A 17572-nucleotide genomic window follows, 5' to 3' on the forward strand; every position below is an offset into this window, starting at 1 on the left:
TATTCCTCCCTTGAAGTAAAAGGTCCATTATTCATGTAGCTCTATGTGTGAGATCATTTTTATTTTCTCATTGCGTGGTCTACCGGATTCAGCAGGGCCGGCTCCAGGCACCAGCGGAGGAAGCACGTGCCTGGGGCAGCACATGCTAAGGGGCGGCACTCTGTCCATTCTTGGAGCAGCACAGGTTTTTTTTTGCTTCGGACGGCAAAAATGGTAGAGCCGGTCCTGGGATTCAGACACGGAAATAGTAGCTTCTACCACACAACATATGGGGTGCACCATGCCACCAAATTAATGTTGCTATTGGAACGTAATGTTTCCATTTCCAGACCTTGAAATTTTAACTGTGGAGGCATTGTGGTGCATTAATGTTGATTTTGCAATTTATAGGGCATCTTAATGATATCACACTGTTAATTTCTCTGCTAAACTTAAAAGGTTAAATCCTTCGCGTGTATTTCTTACATGAAAATGTGATTTGTTTGCAAAACACTGGATAGAAATTAAATTAACAAAACAATCAATTTAATATGAAGCCAGTAAATAGTATCCAACAGAACAATAATTAATCTGCAGACTGTTTTGTAATTTTTGCACATTAACAATTCTGTTGTTTAGACATGCTACATACATTTGTCCTGTGCCATGATTAATTTTACATGAGAGAGGAAAAAATTCTGTACTGTATGGTGGTTTTGGTGTACATTTTTACACGCAGTAGCAAAATGCTTTCTCCAAAAAGGGGCAGCAGAGAAGACAACTGATAGATTATACGCCATTAAGTTGTCACTAAGCCTACATTGTACATCTTCCCTCGAGTGCAATTCTCGGATGTTTACCTTTTAAAAAAATTGGTAATATTTTACCTCTAAAAAATTCCCTGTAAAAATGAAGATCAATGGGGCGAGTGGGGAAGTGTACACAGTGCTTAGTACAAAAAATAGTCAATATAAAAATATTACTGCCTTTCCACAGCAAGGGAGCCATTTTATCATGAAAGGTTTGTATATAAAGAGCAAAATATACATATTACCAATAATCTGCTGCACAATCTTTTTCACAAAGTTGCTTTGTCCCTCACAGGAGATGACGGATAATGGTATTAACTGCAGTAATCCTGGGCTGATGTGCGAAACATACCAGAGTATAATCTCCTGTCAGTCAATGTCATGGCTTTATATAGGGGACACTCAACTCGAATGGAACCAATCCTGCCCTCTTTCAGCAGGGAAAACCCCTCTGAAATAAACAGAAGCCTTCTCTGAGTAAGGATGCAGGATCCATCCTGTAGCATGGATCTCTGCTGCCCATGCTTAATGACACGGATGGAAATAGGATTCTGCAGGCGCACAGGACATCCAGATGCAGGAGTGAGCCAGCGGTGTGGCCCCCGCCAATACTGTACATGGAAGGGGCAGGTTCTGGCCTCCTACCCTTTGTTAGTACAGAGTCTGCTGCAATGGGGCCAAAATCCTGATTGGGGTAGAAGGCTAGATTCCGACTTGTAAAAATGTCCCTAGCCCTGCAAGACCACAAACTGGATCTCTTCACCCAAAGGGTGGCAGGATACCAGGAAGCAGGAGCAAAAGCAGCCAAAGTAGGGACTCTGGAGATTCAGAGACCTTCCTACCATTTTGCCCAGACTACGTTTGCCCTGTGCTGATTGGCTATTTGCTTCAGCCCCCTCCATCTCTCTTATAGGCTACATCTAGATTTGTGCTGGGAGGTGCAATTCCCAGATCGTACCTGGGGGTCAGGCAGGATTGTACTTGGGAGTTAGCCTGAGAGATTCAAATGTAGACACGCATCCATAGTATCTTCACTCCACACCTGCCTCTGTCACTCTCTTCTTCCCGGCCCTGTCTCCCTCACCTCCTTCCCCTCCTAATTAGTGTCACACCCTGCAAAAAAGAAATTGTGACAGTTACAGGCCATGTACTGCCATCACATCGTTCACTTTGCTGATGTGTTCTACCCCTCTTCCTACCCTGTGTCTGTCTGGTCTATTTCGATTGTAAGTTCTTGGGGGCAGGAGCCAGCTAACAGTCTGTGTTTGTACAGGGTCTATCACAACGAGGCCCTATTCTTGGTTGGCCCTCAGACATTGCCATACGATACACAAGTTATAAAACAATAATAAAAAGGAGATGATGAATTAGCACACCATTTCCTCTGATACAGGACATACCTGTTTTCTGTAAAACAGGCTTAAAAGTATATTTTCTATTGACTTTTTTGTAAAAATATACAGAGAATGCATGTTGTCATTAGGAAATAAATATGAATAAGGTGGCATACGGAAAAGAGTGGTTTGCATGCATACACACACGTATGTGCATAAGGTAACAAGATTGCCTTCATCTTCTTACTCTGTCTTGTTGCGGATTTTAAGTATCTCTGTCTCAGGTGAAGTGGTTCTTTCCTATCAAAACAAAAATCTCAGAGGGACGAAAGCTGCCAACTGTGGGAGTGGTAGCATGTGAAATTGTTTTCTTGATTCTTCATATGCTCTGCAGTTATAAATGCTAGCAAGACGAAAACTCTCAGCTCACACAGGGCTACAGGGCGAGACACACAGTATGTAAAAAGCCACCGTGAATATGTTTCCCTCTACTGGTGGGGGCACTTGGGGTACTACCTAACTAGTGGAGTGGGGTTTTTTTGCACATGTATTAGAAGTCTGTGCTTTGGTGCCGAAGGTCCTAGGTTCAAACCCTGCTAAACTAAAAAAAAAAAAAAATGAAAAAGTAAAAAATAAAATTAAAACGAACAAGAGAAAGATACTACAAACAAAGCCCTTTTCTAGACATAGTTTATTAAAATCGGCTTATCTCAGGTCAAACAACATTGTTTCACCGGGGGAGCAATTTACAAAATGATGGAGCAGATTGCTTCTCCCCATACACCTGTAGAAGCAGAGGGCACAGATCAGCATTCATGCTGCACTCCCCATCAGTACCTGGCTGGGGCAGCTAATGAACCAATCAGAGAACCAAATTCGGTGATGAATTGTGGTCACATGCCACCTGAGGCATGTTATGCATACGCTAAGAAGATGATCTGTAGACGCTAGAGGAGAGATTGTAGCTATATGGGGCAGTGCTGCTCCATGCCACCCCCAATGCAGGGCTGTGACCAAAAGCCACAACCTATGCTGGAATGCACGAGGCCAGACTTTGAGAGCATTAGCCCCACTTCAGCAACCCACTTAAGCATGTGCTCAACTTAATGCCAATGAGACTTAACCATGTCATTAAGTGCTTTACTGAACCAAGTGCACCATTCCCCACCCTTCAAAATCAAACCAGCTGTTCCCACCATATACAACAATGGAATTTCAATTTTCTTTTAAAAAAAAATCTAAATTAGAAATGACATTTCCTGTTAAACATCCAGCAGGTTACCATGGTTAGAAACATAAAGTAAATTAATTACACCAGATTAGTGCTACAACAGAAATGAACACAATCTTTTCTTTAACTAAAATTCCTATTATACTGGGGATGTCACTGAGATATTAATAGTATTTAAACATAAATCCTTCCGCCCATGAAGCCAACATAATTGTGCACGGCATGCCAGCTATTCTATTCGCTTTGGAAATTCAGCCTTAAAACATTTTAGCTTAAGCCTTGTCAGTACTAATCCTAATGCCTGATGCCAAGATGTGGGTTTTTTATTACTGTGCACACATGAAAATGGAAAACCTTCATGTAGGATTACAGGGCGCAGTAACGACCTCCCCTGCATTAAGGCATGAAGGTGTTACTAGGCACCAAATGGGATTCTGGGATAAAAGCGACATGTGACTCCCCGCCCTGGTACCTAGCCAGCTGTGGGACTGTAAACATATGTCCCTTCGAGTGCACTGCATTTTCATCTAGTAGGCAGCTAAAAGAAGAGGAAGGCAGGGGAGATGGATTTGGCTGAGGCAGCTAATGAGCTGCTGCCTACTCCTGGCTGGGAAAAGGACGGCTGATGTTCTGTGTTGTCACCAGAGCCTGGCTGAAGGATGGGAGTAAAGTCCTGTAGGTGAAGGAAACGGAGAGGGGGAGAGGACAGCTGGCCTGCCGAGACAGGAGCTAGAAGTCAGCCAGAAGGAAGTGACGATGAGGCAGAAGCAGGACAAAGAGAGGAGGCAGAAAAGGGGGTGGGTGGGTGGCAACATTCACCCCCCCTTTAGCTATTCACCTTTTTTGATCCCCCCCCATCTCTGCTGGTGTCTTTCTATGGACCTGTCAGAGCAGGGATTGATTTACTGGTTCCACAGAGAGCTTTGTCCAGGGATGGGTTTGTAAGCCCGGCAATGGCTCTGGAACAGTGGCCATGCTTGTGATTATTTCAAAGGGATAATAAAGCTAGATTAGAAGGGGAGAGAGAGACAGACGCGAAGGGTTACTCTCTTCGCCACCCCTCTGACCATCCCACCTGCTGTCTTTTTCTACAGGCATTAAAATAAAAGGGAGACACTTTGAAGCATCTTTTTATTTGTCCCTGTTTTATAACCTATCCCAGGCCCAGCCACGCAGCTTTTCAATCTTCCTGCCGACCTTGAAATGTCAAATGGCTATAGGGGCCAAATCACCAATCGATGACTTTATGTGATCGGACAATAGTTTTGCACAGGGTTTTTGTTGTTGTTAATTCTTTGCTATACACTAAGCATTATGCTCTGGCATCAGAGAGGCCCTGGTGAAAGCGCGGTGCGCTCACAGACGGCAAGAACAAGCTCTTTGAAAAACAATCAAAGCCTAACTTTCCGCAGTTTGGGAACGCGGAGGAAAGAAAAATACACCGTGGGCAATGCTGTGCTGTCTTCTCGAGTGCACAAGCATGTGGCATTCGGGCAGCTCCAAGGCAGCGGGTCTCAAAACTTCCTTGCACCGCGACCCACTTCTGACAACAAAAATTACGACACGACCCCAGGAGCGGGGAACCGAAGCCTGAGTCCGCCTGAGTCCCACTGCCCCGAGTGGAGGAGCCAGAGCCAGAGGCCAAGCCCCACTGCACTGGACGGGGAAGGGGTCAAAGCCGAAGCCCAAGGGCTTCAGTCCCAGTCAGGGGGCCTGTAACCTGAACCCCACTGCCCAGGGCTAAATCATCCCTCAGGCTGCAGCCCCGGGTGGTGGGACTCCGGCTGCAGCCCCAAGCCCCAGCAAGTCTAAGCCAGCTCTGGCAACCCCAGAGTGGTGTATGCAAGGAGTGCAATATTTTAGCACAGCAACTTCCCGCTCAAAGCAGATCTGGTGTCGCTTGGCTGCTGTAAATGAATTAACTCTTTCCCTCCTAGAAGGCAGTTTCCACAGTACTGCAGTAAAACCAATGCATTGCAGAGAGAATCCTGCAGCCAAAGAACAGTATATTACTGCCTTCTGGGCAAATCCGACTGCTTCCCCATCCTTGGGCACCAAGGGCCCAGGGCTCTCCACTGTGCACAGAGAGGCAGCATATCTGGAGCCCATCTGAGGGGTGCACACCCCAGCCTGCTGCAGACTGGCCTGCAATGGGGGCTTCCGTTTTCCATTGTTATAGATACAACTGGTGCCTTGGGTTCCGTCCTATAGGGTTCCACAAAAACCACAGCCTGCTCCAGGGTAAGTATCAGAGGGGTAGCCGTGTTAGTCTGGCTCTGTAGAAGCAGCAAAGAAGCTCATGCTGCAAAACGTCTGTTAGTCTATAAGGTGCCACAGGATTCTTTGCTGCTTCTCCAGGGTAAGGAAACTCGCAAGGCTCCCCCCGGTTGTTTTGTGGGTCACTGAACGCCTGTCAAAGCTCTACAGCAGTGGTTCTCAAACTTATTTGAGGCCTTCCCTTCTTTGTGTCTGCAGAGTTTACACCCCCCCACCTCTACCACACAAGTACATATACCGATAAAAAACATCTGAACTCAACGCTCACTAGATATCGCAAACAGAGAGGCACTGATTCAAACACGGCCAACGAGACATTGGAACAAGAGCAAAGGCAAAACTGCGATTGCGGTCGATGCTTACAGCTAAACGTGCACGTCGCGTCGTAGCAAACGGGATAATGTACCGATGGCAACGACTTTGTATAATGCTAGGCATGCTTAACAGAAATCCAGCAAAATGCACAGCGCCATCTAGGGGCCTGATAGGTCTGGAGGAATCAGCTTTTCTAGTTATTCATTGCTGTGAGTAAAACATGCACAGTAAGCTTCTCTCACACCCCCAGAATACAGTCTGTGCCTCTGCCCAGTTTGAGAACCTGTTGTCTATAGCAGCCTTCAGTGTGCTCTACAATACAGGGGAATCAGAAGCTTTGAGGACCACGGAATGGTTGTCTGACTTGACCTCTAAACAATCGCTCCTCTGCTCCTCATCAGTTTCTCACTGAGGAAAGGGAGCTACTTATATCCTGACCCTCCTTCCCAGCATGCTTTGTTCTCAGGTGTACATCTCCCTAAGAACTACAATTCCCAGATTGCCTTGGTTCGGGGCTGAACTGGGAACAGAGCTGTGCCGGGCGGGGTAGCCTGCCATAATGGATTGGCACGCCCTCTTACACCAGCTCCTGTGCCACTGCTGGGGAAGTCTAGAGATTGAATGAGGCAGAAGCAGGTCCTCTGGTTCTGCTACCACACAGATCTGTGGGCCATTACCCTCCACTCCGGTAGCTCTGTGAAGGCCTGAGGCAGCAGTAACAACCATGGAGCAGCTCCATACCCAAAAGGACCTTCCTCAACAACCCAAGCCCTATGAAATTCCCCTGTGCCAAGCCTTCCTATCTCAGCGTGGCTTAGTGAACAGGATTTGCCCATATCATGTGTTTGGATTACTGTCTCCAGCTATTGGGGTGTCTGGGGTGTACAGGAGAGGTAATACCTTTGAGTGATTGGAACTTCCACACTCCTTGAGTGGTCCTTTTCCTCTCTGGTCCTCACTGTACACCCAGATCTCACCTGTGGCTCCAAGTAGCTGTAAGTATGAGACAGCAGCCACACCCCGGTAAGCTGCCTCGGCAGACGGGCTAAACCAGGTGAGGGTAACCGGAAGTGTGGAAACCGATGGTGGTTCAGGGATTGCCCTCCCAAGCATACAAAGACTGTTTTGGTAGCCAAGGCAAAAGAGACCACAGATTGGTTCAACAGCTTGGAAAGCAGTGCAGCAATGCATTGTGGAAGGCGAAAGGCATGATGGGGAACTACAGAAGTCATGGCTAGCCACTGCAGCTAAAGAATCCTTCGGTTGTAACAGCCTTTGTGCCCCTGGGCCAAGCTTCAGAAGCTGCGAGAATGGGACTGTCCCAGTGCGGCGACTCTCCCATTTTAATCAAGCTCATGCTCATGTCATTCAGGCACATCTCACTTCAAACGTCCTGTGGCGACGGGGGAGTGGCAAAGTGACAGGTGAAGATGATTCCTGGCAGTCATAGCCACAAGCCTGCACACAGGCGGCCTGGGACATTGGTTGCTCATCCCTGACCCAAGCACAGCAGGGAAGTTCGGCAACAGGTAACAGAGCAGCCCTTTATGGGATTGCACTGCTTTCCCTTTGTAAGGGAAGGGGCTAGAAAAGGTGCCTCAAACATTGCCTGCCCAAAATTAAATCCGGTGAGTTTACCACAGCTGGAGGATCATCCTCAGTGTGCTCGAAAACCAAAGACACCTACAAAGGCACTAAAGATTGCTGCTTGGAACATCAGGACTATGATAGACAAAGATGATACCTCTCAGTTTGAAAGAAGAACAGTTCTCTTTTCAAAAGAGCTAGCCCGGTATGACATTGACATTGCAGCACTCAGTGAAACTAGACTGGCAGACGAGGGCATTATTACAGAACCGGCTGGGGGTTACACCTTCTTTTGGAAGGGATAAGAACCACACGAAGATAGAATCCATGGAGTGGGAATTGCCATCAAGACCAAATTCTTGCAACGTCTTGAAAACTTTCCAACAGGCATCAACAAAAGACTCATGAAACTCCGGTTACCACTAAATACCAGTAAGTCGTGATTTGCTACCATCATCAGTGCATATGCGCCCACCTTAACAAGCCCTGACGACGCTAAGAAATGGTTCTATTCTGATCTCGACTCTCTCATCAAATCACCACGAAGTGACAAACTAATCATCCTAGGAGATTTCAGTGCAAGAGCAGGTAAAGATAACAACTGGCAAGGTGTCATTGGGAAAAATGGCATTGGAAAAAGGAACAAAAATGGTCTTCTACTCCTAAGCAAATGTGCAGAACATACTCTGACAATTACAAATACCATCTTCAGACAGGCGGGCAAATATAAAACTACATGGATGCACCCCAGATCCAAAGAATGGCATCTAATAGATTACATCATTGTCGGACAATGACACATAAGGGATGTCAGGATCACCAGAGCCATGCATGGAGCAGAATGTTGGATGGATCATAGAATGATTAGGTCAATATTGAATCCACACATTGTACCCACATGCCAGAAATGCCTCAAAACAATCAAGACATCCCCGATATTGTTAAACTAACCCATGCATCCTATCGAGACAAACTACAGAAACCAACTAGAAACCAACCTTGGTGATAACTCTGTCTCATGGGAAGAATTCAGAGACGGTACAAAAGTGACATTCTTGGATGGAAGAAAAGGGCTCACTGTGACTGGTTTGATGAAAATGATGAGGAAATCACAGTACTCTTGAAAGAAAAAAAATGAGGCTTTCCATTATCTGGCTAAATGATATTCAGTCAAGATTCGCGCATGATGGCTGATGGCAGGACAGTCATCAAAGGCAAACATGACATGGAACAGAGATGGGTTGAACATTTCAGCCAGCTGCTGAACAGACCACCCTCAATTGAAAAAGTGCTATTAATCAGATACCTCAAAAGCCTGTTCAGTACCACCTTGACTCACCACCCTCACTTGAAGAAACAGAAAAGCCAATCAGTTTGATGAGCTCAGGAAAGTCCTCGGGCAGAGATGGAATACCGACAAAAATATATAAACCTGCGTATCCAAAGGTGGTAACAGCACTCCAGAGGATCCTTACTGACATCTGGGACAACGAAGAAATGCCACAAGACTTCAAAGATGCGACAATTATTCCTTTATTTAAAAATAAAGGCAGCAAAATGGTCTGTGATAACTACCATGGGATATGTCTCCTGTCTGTCACTGGAAAAATCTTTGCTCTTGTCCTCTTGAACCGACTGATTTCATTTGTCTCAGAAGCCAATCTACCTGAGACTCAGTATGGATTCAGACCTGGTCGTAGCACCATAGACACGATTTTCAGTACCAGGCAAATACAAGAAAAATGTATTGAACAAAACACGAATCTGTTCAGTGTTTTCACGGATCTGACAAAAGCATTTGATACAGTCAATAGAGAATGATTATGGATGATCCTCAGCAAACTTGGTTGCCCACCAAAACTGGTAAAGATCATTCGTTTATTTCATGAGGGGATGCAAGGTCAGGTACTTTTTAATGGAGATCTCACTGACTCCTTTCCCATTTCAAATGGAGTCAAACAAGGATGTGTCCTTGCCCCTATACTGTTCAAGCTCTTCTTCACCCAAGTCCTCAACCATGCTACAAATGGGCTCAACAGAGGCATATACATCAGATACAGACACGATGGCTCAGTCTTCAATCTTACAAAGCTTAAAGCAAAAACAAAAGTAACAGAACTATGAATAAGAGAAACACTTTTTGCAGATGATTGTGCTCTCCTAGCACACACAGAGGGAGATCTCCAGTGCATCGTAAATCGCTTCACTGAAGCATCAAAATTGTTTGGCCTTACAATCAGCCTAGAGAAAATGGTGGTGTGCATCTTCACTGTTCCATGCCATACCCCCTAGCATGTCCATTAGTGGAATCCAACTAAAGCAAGTTGACAGTTCTACCTCTCTCGACAGCAACATCTCCAATGATGGCTCTCTTGACAAAGAGATCATGAACAGGGTACAGAAAGCGTCTCAGTCATTAGGAAAGTTACATAACAAAGTCCTGAAATCCCACAACATAACCCTCTCAACAAAAATAAAACTTGATCATGCTTTTGTGCTCACATCTCTCCTCTCTGGATACCATACAAATGGCATATCAAACAGCCAGAGGCCTTCCATATGCAGTTTCTGGGCACCATTATGGGGATCCACTGGCAGAACAAAATTACCAACCTGGAGATTCTCCAAAAGTCAAATGCCATAAGCATTGGGGCCATGCTGATAAAAGCCCAACTATGCTGGGTTGGACACATCATTAGGATGCCTGAACATTGACTCCCCAGAAAAATGTTCTATGGAGAATTGGCACAAGGACACCGGAATGAAGGCCGCCCCAGAAAGCACTATAAGGACAGTATCCAAGAACAGCACACGCTTTGGTGCAATAAAACCGGATGTTCTTGAGAAGGCGGTGTTAAATAGATCAGCCTGGCGACACCTAGCACTCAGAGCTTTCCTAAGCCTTTGAAGAGGACGGAAATAATCAATTGTTAGCTGCAAAGGAAAAGCATCATACTACAGCTATAGCTACCAAGACGCTCATCAATGACTGTCTGCCCAATCTGCTCATGAGCATGCGCAGCATGCTTTGGACTTCAGAGTCACTCCAGAATCCACAAAAAGAGAGAGCATGAAAACATCATCATCGAACCGATGGACCACGCATACATCAGCTATTAGCATACCACAAATACAATGCAGCTACAACCACAGTGCAAACCACAAATACCATAATCTATACATTTATTGTCGGCAGTAAATATGTGATTTCACTGAATTTCAGCAATTACAAGTGCTTCATCCTTTCCTTTAGCCAGGCGGCAATATAAATATGTTTAATTAGTTAACGCACCCTGCCAATTACAACATCTGAGGACAGCTGAGACTGTTGGTCCTAATTATTTTAATATTCAAGAGAACCACTTTAACATAACAAGATAATTACTCATGGATAAGGGTTTACGAGAGCCAAAACCTTTCCTTTATTTTCTCTATTGCTAGCCTGGCTCTTGTTACATTTCTAGGCACATCTTCAATTTAAGATGAAAAATTGTCATTTGTGAGAGCCCCACATGTGAGAAGAGAAATAATAACTATGTGCAATCACTGTTAACAGTATAGCAAAGTACATTTACTATGTATAACATGCAATTAAGTTATAAATGGAATCCGAGAGAATCAGTTTATTTATTTATTGTAAATGATAATTTTAGATGCACTGAATTCATCAGCTAAGAAAAAAATACTGTTCTTTTTGTTGCACTTTAATCCACCACTAAATGTCAATTGTCCTTTTGTTACTGTAGCTTGTTTTCTTTTATGAGTACTTAAATCCTTTTCCCATTGACCCACTGGTCTTAATGTGACTAGCAATGTAAGGACTATTAATATGATTTAAGGTTGAAATTTTTTATCGGTTATACATTGCTATTATGGCAGACCCAAAGAATCATCTTCTAAGGGCTCTTCTGACTCTTTTATATGTATGCATATATTCATTAAACAGGTAACTCTTTGTTAAAAAAGTGTTTCTGCTGCCCTGATGGACAATAATCTATGTATTGGCCTCTTGATGCACACTTACAGGGATGTGTGTACTCACAGACTACCCTGCCTCTAAAGAAACTATCGCATAACTAGTTAAATGTTTTGAACTTCTCTCTCTCTCTCTCTCTGTACCTATTAATTGTGCTATAATGGGAATGCAGCATATTTCAACTAGTGGAACTACTGAGCAGTAAATGGTCCATTCTTGGATTCTGTATCAATACAAATCTTCTTTTAAGGAACCCATATGTCACCCAACACATTATGTGTGCATCTGTCGTACAGTTTCTAAAGGGAGAATGGGAAGGTCAGATATCAGTGATCCACACGAGGTATGTAGGATTATAATATGGGCAGATTAAGGACCTAATCATGCAGTATTTCTGCAAAGGACACTCCCATTGAGTTTGTTGGATTTTGGGTTATCCCTTCCTAACCAGACTTGTACAATGAGTAGGGTATGCACCATCTCGAAATTTTATCCATTCATCAGTTCTGGTCCTGTAGTAGCCAATTATTAAAGCTAAACTCATTTAAAAGAGCTAAGCTGTTAATTGACGAATATTGAGGAAGACATTATCACTGGATACAATTTGAATTTTTTACTCATTATCCATTCCTTTTGGATCATATATAGTATTTGTAACTCCTCTTGCAACCCCCGCTCCCCTCCCCAGAATACACAGAGGAAATCTTTTCTAGCTATAGCATCATAAATCACTACATATAAATCATATAGCATCACTACATTTTATTTAAAGGGGTAAAACTCTGTATGTCTACAACTGGGTTTTAATTTAAACACAAATGTTGTAAAGACAGTGCATAAGAACATAAGAACGGCCATACTGGGTCAGACCAAAGGTCCATCTAGCCCGGTATCCTGTCTGCCGACAGTGGCCAATGCCAGGTGCCCCAGAGGAAATGAACAGAACAGATGATCACCAAGTGATCCATCCTCTGTCACCCATTCCCAGCTTCTGCCAAACAGAGGCTAGGGACACCATCCCTGCCCATCCTGGCTAATAGCCATTAATGGACCTATCCTCCATGAATTTATCTACTTCTTTTTTGAACCCTGTTATAGTCTTGGCCTTCACAACATCCTCTGCAAGCAGTTCCACAGGTTGACTGTGCGTTGTGTGAAATATCTAAATGGTTATGATGAGTAGGTGCCATTAATCCAAATAATAGGCAAATGTTAAAGGAGACAGAAATATAGTGTTCGCAAAGTTAGATTAATTTAAAATACAACCCTGGAGTTATATTAACCAATTACAGGAATGGCATTTAGCTGTAACCCTCCCCCTCAATTCATAAAAAAACAAATCCCAGCCATATTTCTGTATTGGGGATATGAGCTGGGGCTCATAGGAAAATAGGAGACGAGCTGGGGAAGCAATTCAACAGGACTTTAGGCTGCTTTTACTCCATTACCGAGTCAGAGCACTCAGATATGGCCTCACACTACACAGACGGAAGGATTGTTTTTCCCAGATGGGGTTCAATAATTAGATATTTTTAATGAATCCCTGGACAATGATTGAGGCTTGGATGCTGTTGGCTGGGATAAAGTAACGGAAGGCAGATGAAGCAATTTGCTAATCTGTCTGGTGGCACAAAGTCAACCCCAATTAACACATTTGTCAAAGGTGAATCATATTCCTTTAGTGTTGAAGGGCTAGACATGCAGCCATCTCAAGCATATGGGGAGCGTACGTTCCAACCGACACAACACATCACTTCCATGGGTGGGAGTGCCCAAACTGCACTACAGAATCCTATACGAGTTAGAGATGGGAAATATCTGCTAGATAGTTCCGTCCATATCCCTGCCAAAATATTACCACTAATGCATTGCTAGCTTTTAGTCTTTGGTCCAGTCCATTTTCAACTGCTCCAAGCAATGGCACTTGACATGCAGATTGGTACCCCAGCCATTTCTGGTCAATTACAGTAAGAATAATCATTTTCTCTGTGCCCCTTGCCTACCATCATACACACTGAATAGTCTTAAAACTCAGTAAATTCAGGATATACCAAGCCAGCACCAATTTGTAAAATAAAACACTGTAATCCACTGGCAAATATTAAGAAGATTTACTTATCCCCAGACTACACTAAATTACTAAATTAAGAGAGCAGGGAATTTAAGCGCTAATACTGAATGAAGACACCAAAGAAACAAATACCAAATCCCTGCTAAAATTCCTGACGAGACAAACATATAATTCATCTCCAAGCAAGACGAATTCCACTTAAATTTCAGACAAGACAAAGACAGTTATTTGTTCACTATACAAACATATGGCTGAATTTCTACCAGAAGAAATCTAAATAAATTCCAAATGGACAGACTACACCTGATAAGAAAAAAATATGCAGCATGGATATCACATGTGGCCTTCACGCATAAAATATATGCTCAAAGCATGTGTATCACTACATACCAGTATTGTATAAAGGAACTGAAATACCTATTGAGCGGAAAAGAAAGGCGCGGATTCCTGGAAGTATCAATCTACATTATTCTTGGCAAAACAATATCATATTGGTCCTGCCAGAACAAAATTGGAAAGTGTGAATTCCTGGCAATACAAAGATAACAGTGAAGTTCCTAGCCAAAAAAGTACATCATTCTTGGTGAGCCAAGCATATTGTACGGCTTGATTTGCTGATAAGACAAACTTGCATTAGTGGAGAAGTCAGACCATACAGAAGTGGGCACCAAGAGAAAACACTACAGTTCAAGCAAGTCGTTCGCATTTCTTTATGACCCATATCACAATGATATATTTCACATCCACAAATGAGTAGCAAGTCTTTCCTTGTGGGAATATTTTCTGCAGTTTGGGGAGACAGGGAAAAAATAATTAACGTCTTCATCACACAGGTTGCAAATTTCCAAAATACAGAAACAAAAGCTTCCATAAAAATGTCACAGACTTCAGAAAAAGTGTTCTGCACATTGACTTATCAGCCATGAGAACCTCAAATCCATTAAAAAATAAAGCCATAGTTATAAAAAGTACATGACATTACCATATGTCCATTATCAAAGGCCAGCAAGCTACTGCAACTTTGTTGTCAAGCTTGCAATGAGCAAAATCCAATATTTGTCTGTAACCTTGTTTGTGTTCAGGATGCTTGAATTTTCTCCTTCATCTATATTAAAGTCTAATTGAAAATGCCATGTTGGGTTTTTTTTTTCCTGACTGATTAAAACCACTTCACTGATGCAGAATGCCTATATTTCTTGTGATGCTTTACCTTGCTTTGGCAAGATGCAACAAATGTTTGTCTGTGCCATTCTCCTGTAGATTTTCTTAACTGAGACATATTCTTTCTTCATCTGTGTTCAGTTGCAAACATGCAGAATGGGAGGAGAAATTCTGTGATTACCATGAATAGGGCAATGATTTTGTCACCACAGTTTTTCATAGATACTGTATGCTGAGAAGGGCAGAAGTCACAGAAACCCACTTTTAAAACACCAACATTTTTTATTTTAAATAACATTTGTTTGACCATTCTTAGTGAGACTAAGAAAAGCACCTGTCCTGAGGTCACAGGGTTGAACACAGATGCTGGGACGGACCTTTGTAAATCAAACCTGACCTTCCAAATATTTAAGAATAAAAATTGGCTGTTTTTAGCCTAAGAAGAAGAGAACTCATGACCCCCTGGGGGAATCTTTGCGTCTCTGTGGTGCTGTCATTGAGATCATGTTGTCTATTACACGAGGTGCAATGGATGACAACAGATGACCTGCAGCTCAAAATACTCGTGGGGATCAATCCTCAGGGTGCTGAGCACACTGGTCTCCATCAAACAAATCATTTAATCATGTGAGCAGCTCCAGTGAGCATGGGCATAAGCGCTTTTCTAGACTGAAGTCTACAGCGAAGTGTGTATACCTGTTTACCTCCCCCCGCCAACCAGTTATCCCAAGATGTTGAGTTAAAGATAATATTTAAATGACATTTTATTCCTGTGTCTATTCTGATAACAGAATGAAAAGCAAACACAGTACAATTTTGTTACCTAAACATTTGGTTAGCTGAAAACTCTCCACGGAAAAGTAAGGATGAGCATGTTATAATGTGTTTCAGTGCATTCCTTACCAAGACAACTGATAAACATTAGATTTGGAAAACTGGATAAAATTCAAATGCATAAACTAAAGTTCCCCCAAACGAGATAGAGGGTTTGATTCTCCACTGCCTTACCCCTTGTGGGGTGATTGATCCCAATGCAGAAAGTACCAGAGCAAAGTGGAGAGGGCCGAGAAAGAACCATTCTAATTAGACGATAGGAAAGGAGATGGGAAAACAAGATGGGAGTAGGGGGTAATGTAACACAAGATAATTTTAGGGGTAATCACCTGTGTCATGGTTGATGTGGGTATGAATTGGAGGTGATGTTTACTGGATGTCTGATCTAGCTCCCATTGAAGTTAACAGGAGTCTTTCTACTGGCATGAATAGGAGCTGGATCAGGCCCTATTGACATGGTCCTGTGAGACAACAGATGCCCCTAACTCCTACTGAATTAAATGAAAGATGAAGTTGCTCAGCTCCTCATAGGATCAGGCCACAAATGACCCATATCAGGCTTTAGTGAGACATGTTAGACAATTTCCTATGTTAGCTTCTACTCCAAATACAGCTACAGACGTGTCTTCTGCAGTGTTCTCCTCACTGTAGAGTTCTGTGTCCTGTAATTTATTTTCAGTTTTTTGTTCTATGTATTCAGGAATTAAGTCTCAGCTAATTAAAAAAAAACACACACACACACCCCGACCCCAACTGAGTAACACTAACTACATAACTCCAGGGACAGGTGTGAAACCCATCCTGCTGCTCTGATGGAGGAGCTTCTATTTATTCTTTAGCTGCAAATTAAGTACTAAATCTTGCCCCTTCATAACTGAAACTTTAATTACTGTAGCACTACCCTCAATACTTTTCATTCCTTTCTCCTCTCTGGAATCTGCCTGTGGCATATTACATTTAGAAGGCTGTTTTTCATCTCTACTCCTAAAGAGAAGATTTCCACTCTTCAAAAGAGATAATAGCAAATGATTAATTGATTCCAGGAGGTGAAGCATTCTAACATTCCTTTATCAGAAACCATTGTATAAGATTTTAAATTGTGATTTAGGAAACTTTTATTTCTACATCAATGTCACCAAGACCTGAAGAAAACTATGTATTTCCTGGCTGATCTCAGAGGTAAATTGCCAGTGATATCATAATAGCAACTGGTTCTTGTAAACTACTCTCCACTGTCTATTCTCATTTCAACTTTTTGATTATTATAATCCTGGAGAACATCTTGTCTAACATCTTCAAGAACAGTTTGTGTGTATGCTGGAGGTGTCATCTTCATTCAGGTTTAGTGTGATGGGGTGGATTAGGCCCTGAGGCCTCAAGGCCCTGGCACACCCAGAAAAGGGCAGTGGAAGGAGTCTTCCAAGCGGCACAGAGTGCCAGCATGGGACACAGCCAATCAGAGAGGGGCTGCAGGGAGCAGCCAATCCAGGCCCAACAGGCCCATATAAAAGGAGCTGCAGTGCGAAGCAGAGTTCAGTTCTTTGCTGGAACTGGAGGAGTGTGGATGGTGTGCCAGGCTGGCTAAGGGAGCTACAGAACCTTGACAGAACACTGCTGGCTGAGACCAGCGGGAGTGAGAAGTTGCTCCAGGCTGGCAGCTGGGACTCAATCAGTACAAGGCCTTGAGGTAAGGTTGAAGAATATGCTGGGGCCATGGAGAACTGGCCCAGGGAATCATAACAGCAATGTAGCTTAATTAAAGGGACATGGTGGATGGTTGCTATCTTTAGGGTCTCTGGACTGGAACCAGAGTAGAAGGTGGGCTTAGGTCCTCCCCACCAGCCACTGATGAAGTGGTCTTGACTTGGATTCACCACCGGAAGGGGAACTGAACTGTTTAGCAGCCCCGCTGGAGAACTAGGGCCAGAAAGGCTCAGAGAGACAAAGAGTGTCCAAGGTGGGAGCCCTGAGGGCATGGCCAGTTTGAGAGAGCCCAGA

At 43.4% G+C, this 17572-nt stretch overlaps 1 protein-coding gene and 1 long non-coding RNA gene across 12 annotated transcripts in view; one reads left to right on the forward strand and one right to left on the reverse strand.

Moving 5' to 3' along the window:
• The window catches only part of LOC123374009, a 192121-nt gene that overhangs the window by 172860 nt on the left and 1689 nt on the right, over positions 1-17572 (forward strand). The window lies entirely within an intron of this gene.
• FHIT (fragile histidine triad diadenosine triphosphatase) overlaps positions 1-17572 on the reverse strand; it is a 1025256-nt gene that overhangs the window by 98779 nt on the left and 908905 nt on the right. The window lies entirely within an intron of this gene.

This window comes from Mauremys mutica, chromosome 7 (assembly GCF_020497125.1).
Source record: "Mauremys mutica isolate MM-2020 ecotype Southern chromosome 7, ASM2049712v1, whole genome shotgun sequence".
NCBI classification, from domain to species: domain Eukaryota; kingdom Metazoa; phylum Chordata; order Testudines; family Geoemydidae; genus Mauremys; species Mauremys mutica.